Consider the following 19,573-nt stretch of genomic DNA (forward strand, 5'->3'; position numbering starts at 1 on the left):
AGTCCATAACTAAGGCCCTGACACTATTCCCAACTCAGGCACTGACAGTGTACGTAACTAAAACCCTGACACTACACCTAACTCAGGCACTGACAGTGTCCCTAACAAGAGCCCTCACACTACTCTCAAATCAGTCACTGACATTGTCCCTAATTGAGGCAATGATACTACTCCCAACTCAGGAACTAAGGCTCTGGATCATTGTGATGACAAGCGCCATGGAGCACTGTGATGACAAGGGTCATGGAGAATTGTGATGACAAGTGCATGGAGCATTGTGATGACAAGGGCCATGGAGAACTGTGATGACAGGGGTCATGGAGAATTGTGATGACAAGGGCCACGGAGCATTGTGATGACAGAGTTCATGGGGCATTGTGATGAAAGTGGTCATGGAGCATTGTGATGAAAATGGTCATGGAGCATAGTGATGAAAGTGGTCATGGAGGATTGTGATGAAAAGTGCTATGGAGCATTGTGATGACAGGGTTCATGGAGCATTGTGAGGACAAGTGCCATGGAGCATTGTGATGATAGGACTCGTGGGGCATTGTGATGACAGGGATCTTGGAGCTTTGTGGTGAAAGGGGTCATGGAACATTGTGATTACAATGACCTGGAGCATTGTGATAACAAGGGTCATGGAGCATTGTGATGACAATCACCATGGATCATTGTGATTAGTGGGGTAATGGAGCATTGTCATGAAAGGGGTCATGGATCATTGTGATTACAGGGAATCGAGGAGCATTGTTTGGACAAGCTCCAGGGATCATTGTGAGGAAAGGGGAAAAGGAGAATTGTGATGAAAGGAATCATGGATCATTGTGATGACAGGGATCATGGAGCATTGTTACGACAAGAGCGAAGGAGCACTGTGAAGACAAGGGCCATGGATCATGGTGATGACAGGGGTCAGGGAGCATTGTAATGACAGGGCTCATGGAGCATTGTGATCTCAATGGTCATGGAGAATGTTGATGAAAGGGGTCATGGAGCATTGTGCTGAAAGTGGTCATGGATCTTTGTGATGACATGCAGCAGGGAGCATTGTGATGACAAGGGCCATGGATCATTGTGATGACAGTGGTTATGGAGCATTGTGATGAAAGGTGTCATGGCTCATTGTGATGACAGGGGGCCTGGAGCATTGTGATGACAGGGTTCATGGGACATTGTGATGACAAGGGCATTGGAGCATTGTGATGAAAGTGGTCATATGGCATTTTGAATGATAGGGGCCATGGAACATTGTGATGACAAGTGTCATGGAGCCTTGTAATGACAGGGTGCATGGAACATTGTGATGTCACCGCCATGTAGCATTTTAGACAGGGGTCAAGGAGTATTGTGATGATAAGTGCGTGGAACATTGCGAAGACAGGTGTCATGGAGCATTGTGATGATAAGGGCATGGAGCCTTGTGATGACAGGGGGCATGGAACATTGTAATGAAAGGGGGCATGGAACATTGTGATGAAAGTGGTCATGGAGCATTGTGATGAAAGACGTCTGGGAGCATTGTGATGAAAGGGGCCATGGGGCATTGCGAAGAGAAGGGGTCATGGAGCATTGTGATGACAAGCGCCATGGGGCATTGTGATGGCAAGAGCCATGGAATATTGTGATGAAAAGGGTCATGGACCACTGTGCTGAATGTGGTCATGGAGCATTGTGATGCAAAGCGCCATGGAGCATTGGGATGACAAGCGTCATGGAGCTTTGTGATGAATTGTCTCATGGAACGTTGTGATGACAGGGCTTGTGGAGCACTGTGATTACATTGAACATGGAGCATTGTGATGACAAAGGCCATGGAGCACTGTGATGAGAAGGGCATGGAGCATTGTGATGACAAAAGTCATAGAGCAGTGCGATGAAAGGATTAATGGAGCATTGTGATGAAAGGGGTCATGGAGCATTGTGATGACAGGGGGCATGGAGCACTGTGATGAAAGGGGTTATGGAGCACTGTGACTACAGGGGTAATTGTGATGCATTTTGATGAAAGGGGACATGAGAGAGGGGTAATGGAGCATTCTGATGAAAGTTTTCATGGCTCATTGTGATGAAAAGGGGCATGGAGCATTGTGAGGAAAAGGGTTATGGAGCACTGTGATTACAGGGGTAATTTAGAGCATTGTGATAAACGGGGACCTGGAGCAATTTGATGACAGGGGTCATGGGGCATTGTGAGGGCAAGGACCATGAAGCATTGTGATGACAGGGGTAATTTGGCTTTGTGAATGACAGGGGACCTGGAGCATTGTGATGACAAGGGTAATGGAGCATTATGATGACCGGGGTCATGGAGCATTGTGATGACAGGGGGCATGGAGCATTGTGATCACAAGAGCATGGAACATTGTGAGACAAGGGTCATGGGCCAATGTGATGACATGGGGTATGGAGCATTGTGATGACAATGGTATGTAGCATTGCGATGACACGGGTCATGAAGCATTGCGATGAGAGTGGTCATGGAGCTTTGGGATGCCAGGGGTCATGGAGCATTGTGATGACAATGGTCATGGCGCATTTTGATGAAAGGGGTCACGGAGCATTGTGACGGAAGGGGTCATGGAGCATTGTGATGACAGGGGTCATGGGGCATTGTGATGAAAAGGGCGTGGAGCATTGTGATGACAGTGGTCACGGAACATTGTGACGATAAGGGCATGGAGCCTAGTGAGGGACAGTCTAGCGGTCTTGGGACTAAATTCAGTGACTGAGGTAGGCACAGCATAAAGTCTTTAGTTAGCATAAGAGGTAGGATATTAGCTCGGGACAGGGTTACGGTGAAGGCTAGGAATCGTGTCAGGAAATGACTTAAGGATAGTGTGAAGACCTTTGTTACTGAGAATATCAGGGCCTTATTCAGAACCAGTGTTAGGGCTTCAGGCAGGGACAGTATCAGGGCCTGACTTAGGGAGAGCGACAGGGTCTGAGTGAGGCCTAATGTCAGGCCCTTAGCTGGGGACACTGTCAGGGAGTGACTTAGGAGCAGCATCAGTGCCTTTGTTGGATCAGCTTTAGGCTCTTAGTTAAAGATGACCAGAGCCCTAGTTAGTCACAGCGTCAAGGCCTCAGTTAGGGAAAGCTTCAGGGCCTGAGTTACGGACAGCCTCAGGTCTTCACTTAAAGACAGCGACAGGGCTTTCTTAGGGAGAGTGTCAAGACCTTGGTTAGAAATGGGTCAGGATATTATCTCAGGAGAGTGTCAGGATTTTAGTTATTGCTGGCAGCAGGGCCTATATTAGGGACAGATTCTGGGCCTTTGTTAGAGACAGTGTCATGGCCCTAGTTAGGAGTAGTCAGGGCCTTAGTTAGGGAGAGCATTAGGGTTTCAGTCAGCATAAGATGCAGGAGATTATCTCGGGACAGAGTCAGGTTCCAGGCCAGAGATAGTGAAAGGAAATGACCAAGGGATAACGAGAAGACCTTAGTCATTGAGAGCATCAGGGCCTTAGTTAGCAGCAGCGTGAGGGCCTTAATCAGGACCAGTGCCAGCGCTTGATGTACGGACAGCGTCAGAGCCTAACTAAGGTACAGCAACAGGGCCTAAGTGAGGCCTATCTTTGGGGCCTGAGTAAGGGACAGTATCAGGGCATGACTTAGGAGCAGCAGAAAGGCCTCTGTAGGATCAGCATTAGGGTCTTCGTTAAAGATATTATCAGGGCCTCTGTTAGGGACAGCCTCAAGGTCTCACTTAGGGACAGCGTCAGGGCTTACTTTGGGAAAGTTTCAGGACCTTGGGAAGACATGGGTCAGGATATTAGCTCAGGATAATGTCAGGTGTTCAGATATTGACGGCAGCAGGGCCTTAGTTAGAGGCAGTGTCAGGCCTAAGTTAGGACTAGCATCAGAGCCTTTGTTAGGTACAGTGTCAGTGACTGAGTTAGGTGTAGTGTCAGGGCCTTAGTTAGGGACAGTGTCAAGACCTGCGTTAGGACGAGCCTCCAGGCCTCAGTTAGGGACAGGTTCACGGCCTCGGACCTAAATTCAGGGCCTCATTTAGGGACAGAATCACAGATTTAGCTAGCATAAGAGGATCTACAGCTGAAAGCAACTTGAACACCACCACAAGCAGAAGCAGAAGTGAACCATCCACGCCCCTATGAAGGAATATTCCACAGCAGTTGAGTACATTTTGTTTAAAGTTAGTAACACTCTAAAAATGATGTTTTTAAGAAAACCACATTCAGAAGATGAAAGAATCTCGTTCTAAAGAATCTCTTTAGCTAATCTCGACATTAGCTAAAGAGAAGGTTAGGTTAAGATCTAGGGATAGTGTCAGGAAATGACCTAGGGATAGTGTCAAGACCTTAGTTACTTAGAGCATCAGGGCCTAATTAAGGACCAGTAAGTGTCAGGGCTTCGGGTAGGGACAGCGTCAGAGCCTGACTTAGGGAGAGCGACAGGGCCTGAGTGAGGCCTAGCGTCAGGGCCTTAGCTAGGGACAGTGTCAGGGCATGACTTAGGAGCAACATAAGAGCCACGGTAGGATCAGCCTCAGGGGCTATGTTAAAGATATTATCAGGGCCTCTGTTAGGGACAGCCTCAAGGCCTCACTTAGGGAGAGAATCAGGGCTTCCTTAGGGAGAGTTTCAGGACCTTGGTAAGAGATGAGTTAGGATATTAGCTCAGGATAATGTCAGGACTTTAGATATTGATGGTAGCAGGCCTACGTAAGGAACAGTGTCAAGGCGTTAGTTAGGAGTAGCGGGCCCCTGATAGGTCCAGTGTCAGGTCCTCAGTTAGCAATAGTGTTAGGGCCTTAGTTAGGGACAGTGTCAGGGCCAGATGTAGGACGAGCATCTAGGCCTTAGTTCGGGACAGTTTCACGGTCTTGGGACTAAATTCAGTGCCCGAGGCAGGCACAACCTAAGGGCTTCAGTTAGCATAAGAGGCAGGACATTAGCTAGTGACAGTGTCAGTTTAACATGTAGGGATAGTGTCAGGAAATGACCTAAAGATAGTGTGAAGACCTTTGTTACTGAGACTCTCAGGGCCTTATTCAGAACCAGGGTTAGGGCTTCAGGTAGGGACAGCATCAGAGCTTGACTTAGGGAGAGCGATAGGGTCTGAGTGAGGCCTAGCATCAGACCCTTAGCTGGGGACACTGTCAGGGCATGACTTAGGAGCAGCCTCAGGGCTTCTGTTGGATCAGCCTTAGGGTCTTAGTTAAAGACATGACCAGGGTCTGAGTTAGTCACAGCATCAAGGCCTGAGTTAGTTAGGGAAAGCTGCAGGGCCTCACTTAGGGACAGCGTCAGGGCTTACTTTGGGACAGTTTCAGGACCTTGGTAAGACATGGGTCAGAATATTAGCTCCGGATAATGTCAGGACTTTAGATATTGATGGCAGCAGCCCTTAGTTAGAGACAGTGTCAGGCCCTGAGTTACGACTAGCATCAGAGCCTTTGTTAGGTACAATGTACGGGACTGAGTTAGGAGTAGAGTCAGGGCGTTAGTTAGTGACAGTGTCAGGGCCTGACTTCGGGAGAGCGACAGGGCCTGAGTGGGGCCTAGCGTCAGGCCCTTTGCTGGGCACACTGTCAGGGCATGACTTTGGAGCAGCATCAGCGTCTTTGCTGGATCAGCACTAAGGTCTTCGTGAAATACATGATCAGGGCCTGAGTTAGTCACAGCTTCAAGGCTTCAGTTAAGGAAAGCTTCAGGGCCTGAGTTAGGGACAGCCTCAGGTCTTCACTTACGGACAGCGTCAGGGCTTACTTTGGGACAGTTTCAGGACCTTGGAAAGACATAGGTCAGGATATTAGCTCAGGATAATGTCAGGACTTTACATACTGATGGCAGCAGGGCCTTAGTTACAGACAGTTTCAGGGCCTGAGTTAGGCCTAGCATCAGTGACTTTGTTAGGTACAGTGTAAGGGACTGAGTTAGGAGTAGTGTCAGGGCCTTGCTTAGGGACAGTGTCAGGGTCTGAGTTAGGTGTACTGTCAGAGACCTAGTTAGGGACAGTGCTAGGGCCTGAGTTACGATTCCTGTCAAGGCCTTATTTAGGACCAATTTCAGGGCCTTAGTTTGGAGTAGCATCAGAGCCATTGTTAGGAATCGTATGAGGGCCTGAGTTAGGCGTACTGTCAGGGCCTTAGCTAGGGACAGTGTTAGGGCCTGAGTTAGGATTCGTGTCAAGGCCTTATTTAAGACCAATTTTAGGGCTTTAGTTTGGACTAGCAACAGAGCCTTTGTTAGGTATCATTTCGGGGCCTAAGTTAGGTGTAGTGTCAGGGCCATTGTTAGGGACAGTATCAGGGCCTGACTTCGGAGAAGTTCAGGGCCTTAGCCAGGGAAAGGGTCAGGGCCTTAGTAAGGGATATTATCAGGACCTGAATTAGCAGTAGTGTCAAAAATCCTTAGTGAGGAAAGTTAGGAATAAGTCAGGACTCGGGCCCTGACACTGTCCTTAACTAAGGCCCTGACACTACTCGTAACACAGGCCCTGATCTGATTCCTATCATAGGCCCTGACACTGGTCTTAACTAAGGCCCTGACACTGGCCCTAACTAAAGCTGTGACGCTACTCTTAACTCAGGCACTGACACTGTCCCTAACAAAGCCTCTGACACTACTCCTAACTCAGGCCCTGACACTGTCTCTAACTAAGGCCCTGATACTACTACGAACTCAGCACTGGCACTGTCCCTAACTTAGGCCCTGACTCTACTCCTAACTCAGGAACTGACACTGTCACTAACTAAGGCCCTGACACTGTTCATAACTCACACCCTAACACTACTCCTAAATCATGCCCTGGCAATGTCCCTAACTAAGGCCTTGACACTATTCCTAATTCAGGCACTGATACAATACCTAAGGAAGGCCCTGACATTACTCCTAACTCAGGCCCTGGAAAGGTCCCTAACTAAGGCCGACAAGACTCCTAACTCAGGCACTGACACTGTCCCAAAATAAGGCCCTGAATCTATTCCTAACTGAGGCGCTGATACAATACCTAACGAAGGCACTGATGCTACTCCTAACTAAGGCCCTGACACTACTCCTAACTCAGGCAATGACACAGTCCATAACTAAGGCCCTGACACTATTCCCAACTCAGGCACTGACAGTGTACGTAACTAAAACCCTGACACTACACCTAACTCAGGCACTGACAGTGTCCCTAACAAGAGCCCTCACACTACTCCCAAATCAGTCACTGACATTTTCCCTAATTGAGGCAATGATACTACTCCCAACTCAGGAACTAAGGCTCTGGATCATTGTGATGACAAGCGCCATGGAGCACTGTGATGACAAGGGTCATGGAGAATTGTGATGACAAGTGCATGGAGCATTGTGATGACAAGGGCCATGGAGAATTGTGATGACAGGGTTCATGGAGAATTGTGATGACAAGGGCCACGGAGAATTGTGATGACAGAGTTCATGGGGCATTGTGATGAAAGTGGTCATGGAGCATTGTGATGAAAATGGTCATGGAGCATAGTGATGAAAGTGGTCATGGAGGATTGTGATGAAAAGTGCTATGGAGCATTGTGAGGACAGGGTTCATGGAGCATTGTGAGGACAAGTGCCATGGAGCATTGTGATGATAGGACTCATGGGGCATTGTGATGACAGGGATCTTGGAGCTTTGTGGTGAAAGGGGTCATGGAACATTGTGATTACAATGACCTGGAGCATTGTGATAACAAGGGTCATGGAGCATTGTGATGACAATCACCATGGATCATTGTGATTAGTGGGGTAATGGAGCATTGTCATGAAAGGGGTCATGGATCATTGTGATTACAGGGAATCGAGGAGCATTGTTTGGACAAGCTCCAGGGATCATTGTGATGAAAGGGGAAAAGGAGAATTGTGATGAAAGGAATCATGGATCATTGTGATGACAGGGATCATGGAGCATTGTTACGACAAGAGCGAAGGAGCACTGTGATGACAAGGGCCATGGATCATGGTGATGACAGGCGTCAGGGAGCATTGTAATGACAGGGCTCATGGAGCATTGTGATCTCAATGGTCATGGAGAATGTTGATGAAAGGGGTCATGGAGCATTGTGCTGAAAGTGGTCATGGATCTTTGTGATGACATGCAGCAGGGAGCATTGTGATGACAAGGGCCATGGATCATTGTGATGACAGTGGTTATGGAGCATTGTGATGAAAGGTGTCATGGCTCATTGTGATGACAGGGGGCCTGGAGCATTGTGATGACAGGGTTCATGGGGCATTGTGATGACAAGGGCCTTGGAGCATTGTGATGAAAGTGGTCATATGGCATTTTGAATGATAGGGGCCATGGAACATTGTGATGACAAGTGTCATGGAGCCTTGTAATGACAGGGTGCATGGAACATTGTGATGTCACCGCCATGTAGCATTTTAGACAAGGGTCAAGGAGTATTGTGATGATAAGTGCGTGGAACATTGCGAAGACAGGTGTCATGGAGCATTGTGATGATAAGGGCATGGAGCCTTGTGATGACAGGGGGCATGGAACATTGTAATGAAAGGGGGCATGGAACATTGTGATGAAAGTGGTCATGGAGCATTGTGATGAAAGACGTCTGGGAGCATTGTGATGAAAGGGGCCATGGGGCATTGCGAAGAGAAGGGGTCATGGAGCATTGTGATGACAAGCGCCATGGGGCATTGTGATGGCAAGAGCCATGGAATATTGTGATGAAAAGGGTCATGGACCACTGTGCTGAATGTGGTCATGGAGCATTGTGATGCAAAGCGCCATGGAGCATTGGGATGACAAGCGTCATGGAGCTTTGTGATGAATTGTCTCATGGAACATTGTGATGACAGGGCTTGTGGAGCACTGTGATTACATTGAACATGGAGCATTGTGATGACAAAGGCCATGGAGCACTGTGATGAGAAGGGCATGGAGCATTGTGATGACAAAAGTCATAGAGCAGTGCGATGAAAGGATTAATGGAGCATTGTGATGAAAGGGGTCATGGAGCATTGTGATGACAGGGGGCATGGAGCACTGTGATGAAAGGGGTTATGGAGCACTGTGACTACAGGGGTAATTGTGATGCATTTTGATGAAAGGGGACATGAGAGAGGGGTAATGGAGCATTCTGATGAAAGTTTTCATGGCTCATTGTGATGAAAAGGGGCATGGAGCATTGTGAGGAAAAGGGTTATGGAGCACTGTGATTACAGGGGTAATTTAGAGCATTGTGATAAACGGGGACCTGGAGCAATTTGATGACAGGGGTCATGGGGCATTGTGAGGGCAAGGACCATGAAGCATTGTGATGACAGGGGTAATTTGGCTTTGTGAATGACAGGGGACCTGGAGCATTGTGATGACAAGGGTAATGGAGCATTATGATGACCGGGGTCATGGAGCATTGTGATGACAGGGGGCATGGAGCATTGTGATCACAAGAGCATGGAACATTGTGAGACAAGGGTCATGGGCCAATGTGATGACATGGGGTATGGAGCATTGTGATGACAATGGTATGTAGCATTGCGATGACACGGGTCATGAAGCATTGCGATGAGAGTGGTCATGGAGCTTTGGGATGCCAGGGGTCATGGAGCATTGTGATGACAATGGTCATGGCGCATTTTGATGAAAGGGGTCACGGAGCATTGTGACGGAAGGGGTCATGGAGCATTGTGATGACAGGGGTCATGGGGCATTGTGATGAAAAGGGCGTGGAGCATTGTGATGACAGTGGTCACGGAACATTGTGACGATAAGGGCATGGAGCCTAGTGAGGGACAGTCTAGCGGTCTTGGGACTAAATTCAGTGACTGAGGTAGGCACAGCATAAAGTCTTTAGTTAGCATAAGAGGTAGGATATTAGCTCGGGACAGGGTTACGGTGAAGGCTAGGAATCGTGTCAGGAAATGACTTAAGGATAGTGTGAAGACCTTTGTTACTGAGAATATCAGGGCCTTATTCAGAACCAGTGTTAGGGCTTCAGGCAGGGACAGTATCAGGGCCTGACTTAGGGAGAGCGACAGGGTCTGAGTGAGGCCTAATGTCAGGCCCTTAGCTGGGGACACTGTCAGGGAGTGACTTAGGAGCAGCATCAGTGCCTTTGTTGGATCAGCTTTAGGCTCTTAGTTAAAGATGACCAGAGCCCTAGTTAGTCACAGCGTCAAGGCCTCAGTTAGGGAAAGCTTCAGGGCCTGAGTTACGGACAGCCTCAGGTCTTCACTTAAAGACAGCGACAGGGCTTTCTTAGGGAGAGTGTCAAGACCTTGGTTAGAAATGGGTCAGGATATTATCTCAGGAGAGTGTCAGGATTTTAGTTATTGCTGGCAGCAGGGCCTATATTAGGGACAGATTCTGGGCCTTTGTTAGAGACAGTGTCATGGCCCTAGTTAGGAGTAGTCAGGGCCTTAGTTAGGGAGAGCATTAGGGTTTCAGTCAGCATAAGATGCAGGAGATTATCTCGGGACAGAGTCAGGTTCCAGGCCAGAGATAGTGAAAGGAAATGACCAAGGGATAATGAGAAGACCTTAGTCATTGAGAGCATCAGGGCCTTAGTTAGCAGCAGCGTGAGGGCCTTAATCAGGACCAGTGCCAGCGCTTGATGTACGGACAGCGTCAGAGCCTAACTAAGGTACAGCAACAGGGCCTAAGTGAGGCCTATCTTTGGGGCCTGAGTAAGGGACAGTATCAGGGCATGACTTAGGAGCAGCAGAAAGGCCTCTGTAGGATCAGCATTAGGGTCTTCGTTAAAGATATTATCAGGGCCTCTGTTAGGGACAGCCTCAAGGTCTCACTTAGGGACAGCGTCAGGGCTTACTTTGGGAAAGTTTCAGGACCTTGGGAAGACATGGGTCAGGATATTAGCTCAGGATCATGTCAGGTGTTCAGATATTGACGGCAGCAGGGCCTTAGTTAGAGGCAGTGTCAGGCCTAAGTTAGGACTAGCATCAGAGCCTTTGTTAGGTACAGTGTCAGTGACTGAGTTAGGTGTAGTGTCAGGGCCTTAGTTAGGGACAGTGTCAGGACCTGCGTTAGGACGAGCCTCCAGGCCTCAGTTAGGGACAGGTTCACGGCCTCGGACCTAAATTCAGGGCCTCATTTAGGGACAGAATCACAGATTTAGCTAGCATAAGAGGATCTACAGCTGAAAGCAACTTGAACACCACCACAAGCAGAAGCAGAAGTGAACCATGCACGCCCCTATGAAGGAATATTCCACAGCAGTTGAGTACATTTTGTTTAAAGTTAGTAACACTCTAAAAATGATGTTTTTAAGAAAACCACATTCAGAAGATGAAAGAATCTCGTTCTAAAGAATCTCTTTAGCTAATCTCGACATTAGCTAAAGAGAAGGTTAGGTTAAGATCTAGGGATAGTGTCAGGAAATGACCTAGGGATAGTGTCAAGACCTTAGTTACTTAGAGCATCAGGGCCTAATTAAGGACCAGTAAGTGTCAGGGCTTCGGGTAGGGACAGCGTCAGAGCCTGACTTAGGGAGAGCGACAGGGCCTGAGTGAGGCCTAGCGTCAGGGCCTTAGCTAGGGACAGTGTCAGGGCATGACTTAGGAGCAACATAAGAGCCACGGTAGGATCAGCCTCAGGGGCTATGTTAAAGATATTATCAGGGCCTCTGTTAGGGACAGCCTCAAGGCCTCACTTAGGGAGAGCATCAGGGCTTCCTTAGGGAGAGTTTCAGGACCTTGGTAAGAGATGAGTTAGGATATTAGCTCAGGATAATGTCAGGACTTTTGATATTGATGGTAGCAGGGCCTACGTAAGGGACAGTGTCAAGGCGTTAGTTAGGAGTAGCGGGCCCCTGATAGGTCCAGTGTCAGGTCCTCAGTTAGCAATAGTGTTAGGGCCTTAGTTAGGGACAGTGTCAGGGCCAGATGTAGGACGAGCATCTAGGCCTTAGTTCGGGACAGTTTCACGGTCTTGGGACTAAATTCAGTGCCAGAGGCAGGACATTAGCTAGTGACAGTGTCAGTTTAACATGTAGGGATAGTGTCAGGAAATGACCTAAAGATAGTGTGAAGACCTTTGTTACTGAGACTCTCAGGGCCTTATTCAGAACCAGGGTTAGGGCTTCAGGTAGGGACAGCATCAGAGCCTGACTTAGGGAGAGCGATAGGGTCTGAGTGAGGCCTAGCATCAGACCCTTAGCTGGGGACACTGTCAGGGCATGACTTAGGAGCAGCCTCAGGGCTTCTGTTGGATCAGCCTTAGGGTCTTAGTTAAAGACATGACCAGGGTCTGAGTTAGTCACAGCATCAAGGCCTGAGTTAGTTAGGGAAAGCTGCAGGGCCTCACTTAGGGACAGCGTCAGGGCTTACTTTGGGACAGTTTCAGGACCTTGGTAAGACATGGGTCAGAATATTAGCTCCGGATAATGTCAGGACTTTAGATATTGATGGCAGCAGCCCTTAGTTAGAGACAGTGTCAGGCCCTGAGTTACGACTAGCATCAGAGCCTTTGTTAGGTACAATGTACGGGACTGAGTTAGGAGTAGAGTCAGGGCGTTAGTTAGTGACAGTGTCAGGGCCTGACTTCGGGAGAGCGACAGGGCCTGAGTGGGGCCTAGCGTCAGGCCCTTTGCTGGGCACACTGTCAGGGCATGACTTTGGAGCAGCATCAGCGTCTTTGCTGGATCAGCACTAAGGTCTTCGTGAAATACATGATCAGGGCCTGAGTTAGTCACAGCTTCAAGGCTTCAGTTAAGGAAAGCTTCAGGGCCTGAGTTAGGCACAGCCTCAGGTCTTCACTTACGGACAGCGTCAGGGCTTACTTTGGGACAGTTTCAGGACCTTGGAAAGACATAGGTCAGGATATTAGCTCAGGATAATGTCAGGACTTTACATACTGATGGCAGCAGGGCCTTAGTTACAGACAGTTTCAGGGCCTGAGTTAGGCCTAGCATCAGTGACTTTGTTAGGTACAGTGTAAGGGACTGAGTTAGGAGTAGTGTCAGGGCCTTGCTTAGGGACAGTGTCAGGGTCTGAGTTAGGTGTACTGTCAGAGACCTAGTTAGGGACAGTGCTAGGGCCTGAGTTACGATTCGTGTCAAGGCCTTATTTAGGACCAATTTCAGGGCCTTAGTTTGGAGTAGCATCAGAGCCATTGTTAGGAATCGTATGAGGGCCTGAGTTAGGCGTACTGTCAGGGCCTTAGCTAGGGACAGTGTTAGGGCCTGAGTTAGGATTCGTGTCAAGGCCTTATTTAAGACCAATTTTAGGGCTTTAGTTTGGACTAGCAACAGAGCCTTTGTTAGGTATCATTTCGGGGCCTAAGATAGGTGTAGTGTCAGGGCCATTGTTAGGGACAGTATCAGGGCCTGACTTCGGAGAAGTTCAGGGCCTTAGCCAGGGAAAGGGTCAGGGCCTTAGTAAGGGATATTATCAGGACCTGAATTAGCAGTAGTGTCAAAAATCCTTAGTGAGGAAAGTTAGGAATAAGTCAGGACTCGGGCCCTGACACTGTCCTTAACTAAGGCCCTGACACTACTCGTAACACAGGCCCTGATCTGATTCCTATCATAGGCCCTGACACTGGTCTTAACTAAGGCCCTGACACTGGCCCTAACTAAAGCTGTGACGCTACTCTTAACTCAGGCACTGACACTGTCCCTAACAAAGCCTCTGACACTACTCCTAACTCAGGCCCTGACACTGTCTCTAACTAAGGCCCTGATACTACTACGAACTCAGCACTGGCACTGTCCCTAACTTAGGCCCTGACTCTACTCCTAACTCAGGAACTGACACTGTCACTAACTAAGGCCCTGACACTGTTCATAACTCACACCCTAACACTACTCCTAAATCATGCCCTGGCAATGTCCCTAACTAAGGCCTTGACACTATTCCTAATTCAGGCACTGATACAATACCTAAGGAAGGCCCTGACATTACTCCTAACTCAGGCCCTGGAAAGGTCCCTAACTAAGGCCGACAAGACTCCTAACTCAGGCACTGACACTGTCCCAAAATAAGGCCCTGAATCTATTCCTAACTGAGGCGCTGATACAATACCTAACGAAGGCACTGATGCTACTCCTAACTAAGGCCCTGACACTACTCCTAACTCAGGCAATGACACAGTCCATAACTAAGGCCCTGACACTATTCCCAACTCAGGCACTGACAGTGTACGTAACTAAAACCCTGACACTACACCTAACTCAGGCACTGACAGTGTCCCTAACAAGAGCCCTCACACTACTCCCAAATCAGTCACTGACATTTTCCCTAATTGAGGCAATGATACTACTCCCAACTCAGGAACTAAGGCTCTGGATCATTGTGATGACAAGCGCCATGGAGCACTGTGATGACAAGGGTCATGGAGAATTGTGATGACAAGTGCATGGAGCATTGTGATGACAAGGGCCATGGAGAATTGTGATGACAGGGTTCATGGAGAATTGTGATGACAAGGGCCACGGAGAATTGTGATGACAGAGTTCATGGGGCATTGTGATGAAAGTGGTCATGGAGCATTGTGATGAAAATGGTCATGGAGCATAGTGATGAAAGTGGTCATGGAGGATTGTGATGAAAAGTGCTATGGAGCATTGTGAGGACAGGGTTCATGGAGCATTGTGAGGACAAGTGCCATGGAGCATTGTGATGATAGGACTCATGGGGCATTGTGATGACAGGGATCTTGGAGCTTTGTGGTGAAAGGGGTCATGGAACATTGTGATTACAATGACCTGGAGCATTGTGATAACAAGGGTCATGGAGCATTGTGATGACAATCACCATGGATCATTGTGATTAGTGGGGTAATGGAGCATTGTCATGAAAGGGGTCATGGATCATTGTGATTACAGGGAATCGAGGAGCATTGTTTGGACAAGCTCCAGGGATCATTGTGATGAAAGGGGAAAAGGAGAATTGTGATGAAAGGAATCATGGATCATTGTGATGACAGGGATCATGGAGCATTGTTACGACAAGAGCGAAGGAGCACTGTGATGACAAGGGCCATGGATCATGGTGATGACAGGCGTCAGGGAGCATTGTAATGACAGGGCTCATGGAGCATTGTGATCTCAATGGTCATGGAGAATGTTGATGAAAGGGGTCATGGAGCATTGTGCTGAAAGTGGTCATGGATCTTTGTGATGACATGCAGCAGGGAGCATTGTGATGACAAGGGCCATGGATCATTGTGATGACAGTGGTTATGGAGCATTGTGATGAAAGGTGTCATGGCTCATTGTGATGACAGGGGGCCTGGAGCATTGTGATGACAGGGTTCATGGGGCATTGTGATGACAAGGGCCTTGGAGCATTGTGATGAAAGTGGTCATATGGCATTTTGAATGATAGGGGCCATGGAACATTGTGATGACAAGTGTCATGGAGCCTTGTAATGACAGGGTGCATGGAACATTGTGATGTCACCGCCATGTAGCATTTTAGACAAGGGTCAAGGAGTATTGTGATGATAAGTGCGTGGAACATTGCGAAGACAGGTGTCATGGAGCATTGTGATGATAAGGGCATGGAGCCTTGTGATGACAGGGGGCATGGAACATTGTAATGAAAGGGGGCATGGAACATTGTGATGAAAGTGGTCATGGAGCATTGTGATGAAAGACGTCTGGGAGCATTGTGATGAAAGGGGCCATGGGGCATTGCGAAGAGAAGGGGTCATGGAGCATTGTGATGACAAGCGCCATGGGGCATTGTGATGGCAAGAGCCATGGAATATTGTGATGAAAAGGGTCATGGACCACTGTGCTGAATGTGGTCATGGAGCATTGTGATGCAAAGCGCCATGGAGCATTGGGATGACAAGCGTCATGGAGCTTTGTGATGAATTGTCTCATGGAACATTGTGATGACAGGGCTTGTGGAGCACTGTGATTACATTGAACATGGAGCATTGTGATGACAAAGGCCATGGAGCACTGTGATGAGAAGGGCATGGAGCATTGTGATGACAAAAGTCATAGAGCAGTGCGATGAAAGGATTAATGGAGCATTGTGATGAAAGGGGTCATGGAGCATTGTGATGACAGGGGGCATGGAGCACTGTGATGAAAGGGGTTATGGAGCACTGTGACTACAGGGGTAATTGTGATGCATTTTGATGAAAGGGGACATGAGAGAGGGGTAATGGAGCATTCTGATGAAAGTTTTCATGGCTCATTGTGATGAAAAGGGGCATGGAGCATTGTGAGGAAAAGGGTTATGGAGCACTGTGATTACAGGGGTAATTTAGAGCATTGTGATAAACGGGGACCTGGAGCAATTTGATGACAGGGGTCATGGGGCATTGTGAGGGCAAGGACCATGAAGCATTGTGATGACAGGGGTAATTTGGCTTTGTGAATGACAGGGGACATGGAGCATTGTGATGACAAGGGTAATGGAGCATTGTGACGACCGGGGTCATGGAGCATTGTGATGACAGGGGGCATGGAGCATTGTGATCACAAGAGCATGGAACATTGTGAGACAAGGGTCATGGGCCAATGTGATGACATGGGGTATGGAGCATTGTGATGACAATGGTATGTAGCATTGCGATGACACGGGTCATGAAGCATTGCGATGAGAGTGGTCATGGAGCTTTGGGATGCCAGGGGTCATGGAGCATTGTGATGACAATGGTCATGGCGCATTTTGATGAAAGGGGTCACGGAGCATTGTGACGGAAGGGGTCATGGAGCATTGTGATGACAGGGGTCATGGGGCATTGTGATGAAAAGGGCGTGGAGCATTGTGATGACAGTGGTCACGGAACATTGTGACGATAAGGGCATGGAGCCTAGTGAGGGACAGTCTAGCGGTCTTGGGACTAAATTCAGTGACTGAGGTAGGCACAGCATAAAGTCTTTAGTTAGCATAAGAGGTAGGATATTAGCTCGGGACAGGGTTACGGTGAAGGCTAGGAATCGTGTCAGGAAATGACTTAAGGATAGTGTGAAGACCTTTGTTACTGAGAATATCAGGGCCTTATTCAGAACCAGTGTTAGGGCTTCAGGCAGGGACAGTATCAGGGCCTGACTTAGGGAGAGCGACAGGGTCTGAGTGAGGCCTAATGTCAGGCCCTTAGCTGGGGACACTGTCAGGGAGTGACTTAGGAGCAGCATCAGTGCCTTTGTTGGATCAGCTTTAGGCTCTTAGTTAAAGATGACCAGAGCCCTAGTTAGTCACAGCGTCAAGGCCTCAGTTAGGGAAAGCTTCAGGGCCTGAGTTACGGACAGCCTCAGGTCTTCACTTAAAGACAGCGACAGGGCTTTCTTAGGGAGAGTGTCAAGACCTTGGTTAGAAATGGGTCAGGATATTATCTCAGGAGAGTGTCAGGATTTTAGTTATTGCTGGCAGCAGGGCCTATATTAGGGACAGATTCTGGGCCTTTGTTAGAGACAGTGTCATGGCCCTAGTTAGGAGTAGTCAGGGCCTTAGTTAGGGAGAGCATTAGGGTTTCAGTCAGCATAAGATGCAGGAGATTATCTCGGGACAGAGTCAGGTTCCAGGCCAGAGATAGTGAAAGGAAATGACCAAGGGATAATGAGAAGACCTTAGTCATTGAGAGCATCAGGGCCTTAGTTAGCAGCAGCGTGAGGGCCTTAATCAGGACCAGTGCCAGCGCTTGATGTACGGACAGCGTCAGAGCCTAACTAAGGTACAGCAACAGGGCCTAAGTGAGGCCTATCTTTGGGGCCTGAGTAAGGGACAGTATCAGGGCATGACTTAGGAGCAGCAGAAAGGCCTCTGTAGGATCAGCATTAGGGTCTTCGTTAAAGATATTATCAGGGCCTCTGTTAGGGACAGCCTCAAGGTCTCACTTAGGGACAGCGTCAGGGCTTACTTTGGGAAAGTTTCAGGACCTTGGGAAGACATGGGTCAGGATATTAGCTCAGGATCATGTCAGGTGTTCAGATATTGACGGCAGCAGGGCCTTAGTTAGAGGCAGTGTCAGGCCTAAGTTAGGACTAGCATCAGAGCCTTTGTTAGGTACAGTGTCAGTGACTGAGTTAGGTGTAGTGTCAGGGCCTTAGTTAGGGACAGTGTCAGGACCTGCGTTAGGACGAGCCTCCAGGCCTCAGTTAGGGACAGGTTCACGGCCTCGGACCTAAATTCAGGGCCTCATTTAGGGACAGAATCACAGATTTAGCTAGCATAAGAGGATCTACAGCTGAAAGCAACTTGAACACCACCACAAGCAGAAGCAGAAGTGAACCATGCACGCCCCTATGAAGGAATATTCCACAGCAGTTGAGTACATTTTGTTTAAAGTTAGTAACACTCTAAAAATGATGTTTTTAAGAAAACCACATTCAGAAGATGAAAGAATCTCGTTCTAAAGAATCTCTTTAGCTAATCTCGACATTAGCTAAAGAGAAGGTTAGGTTAAGATCTAGGGATAGTGTCAGGAAATGACCTAGGGATAGTGTCAAGACCTTAGTTACTTAGAGCATCAGGGCCTAATTAAGGACCAGTAAGTGTCAGGGCTTCGGGTAGGGACAGCGTCAGAGCCTGACTTAGGGAGAGCGACAGGGCCTGAGTGAGGCCTAGCGTCAGGGCCTTAGCTAGGGACAGTGTCAGGGCATGACTTAGGAGCAACATAAGAGCCACGGTAGGATCAGCCTCAGGGGCTATGTTAAAGATATTATCAGGGCCTCTGTTAGGGACAGCCTCAAGGCCTCACTTAGGGAGAGCATCAGGGCTTCCTTAGGGAGAGTTTCAGGACCTTGGTAAGAGATGAGTTAGGATATTAGCTCAGGATAATGTCAGGACTTTTGATATTGATGGTAGCAGGGCCTACGTAAGGGACAGTGTCAAGGCGTTAGTTAGGAGTAGCGGGCCCCTGATAGGTCCAGTGTCAGGTCCTCAGTTAGCAATAGTGTTAGGGCCTTAGTTAGGGACAGTGTCAGGGCCAGATGTAGGACGAGCATCTAGGCCTTAGTTCGGGACAGTTTCACGGTCTTGGGACTAAATTCAGTGCCAGAGGCAGGACATTAGCTAGTGACAGTGTCAGTTTAACATGTAGGGATAGTGTCAGGAAATGACCTAAAGATAGTGTGAAGACCTTTGTTACTGAGACTCTCAGGGCCTTATTCAGAACCAGGGTTAGGGCTTCAGGTAGGGACAGCATCAGAGCCTGACTTAGGGAGAGCGATAGGGTCTGAGTGAGGCCTAGCATCAGACCCTTAGCTGGGGACACTGTCAGGGCATGACTTAGGAGCAGCCTCAGGGCTTCTGTTGGATCAGCCTTAGGGTCTTAGTTAAAGACATGACCAGGGTCTGAGTTAGTCACAGCATCAAGGCCTGAGTTAGTTAGGGAAAGCTGCAGGGCCTCACTTAGGGACAGCGTCAGGGCTTACTTTGGGACAGTTTCAGGACCTTGGTAAGACATGGGTCAGAATATTAGCTCCGGATAATGTCAGGACTTTAGATATTGATGGCAGCAGCCCTTAGTTAGAGACAGTGTCAGGCCCTGAGTTACGACTAGCATCAGAGCCTTTGTTAGGTACAATGTACGGGACTGAGTTAGGAGTAGAGTCAGGGCGTTAGTTAGTGACAGTGTCAGGGCCTGACTTCGGGAGAGCGACAGGGCCTGAGTGGGGCCTAGCGTCAGGCCCTTTGCTGGGCAC

The sequence above is a fragment of the Balaenoptera physalus genome, assembly GCF_965194825.1.
Source record: "Balaenoptera physalus genome assembly, contig: HAP1_SCAFFOLD_122, whole genome shotgun sequence".
NCBI classification, from domain to species: Eukaryota; Metazoa; Chordata; class Mammalia; order Artiodactyla; family Balaenopteridae; genus Balaenoptera; species Balaenoptera physalus.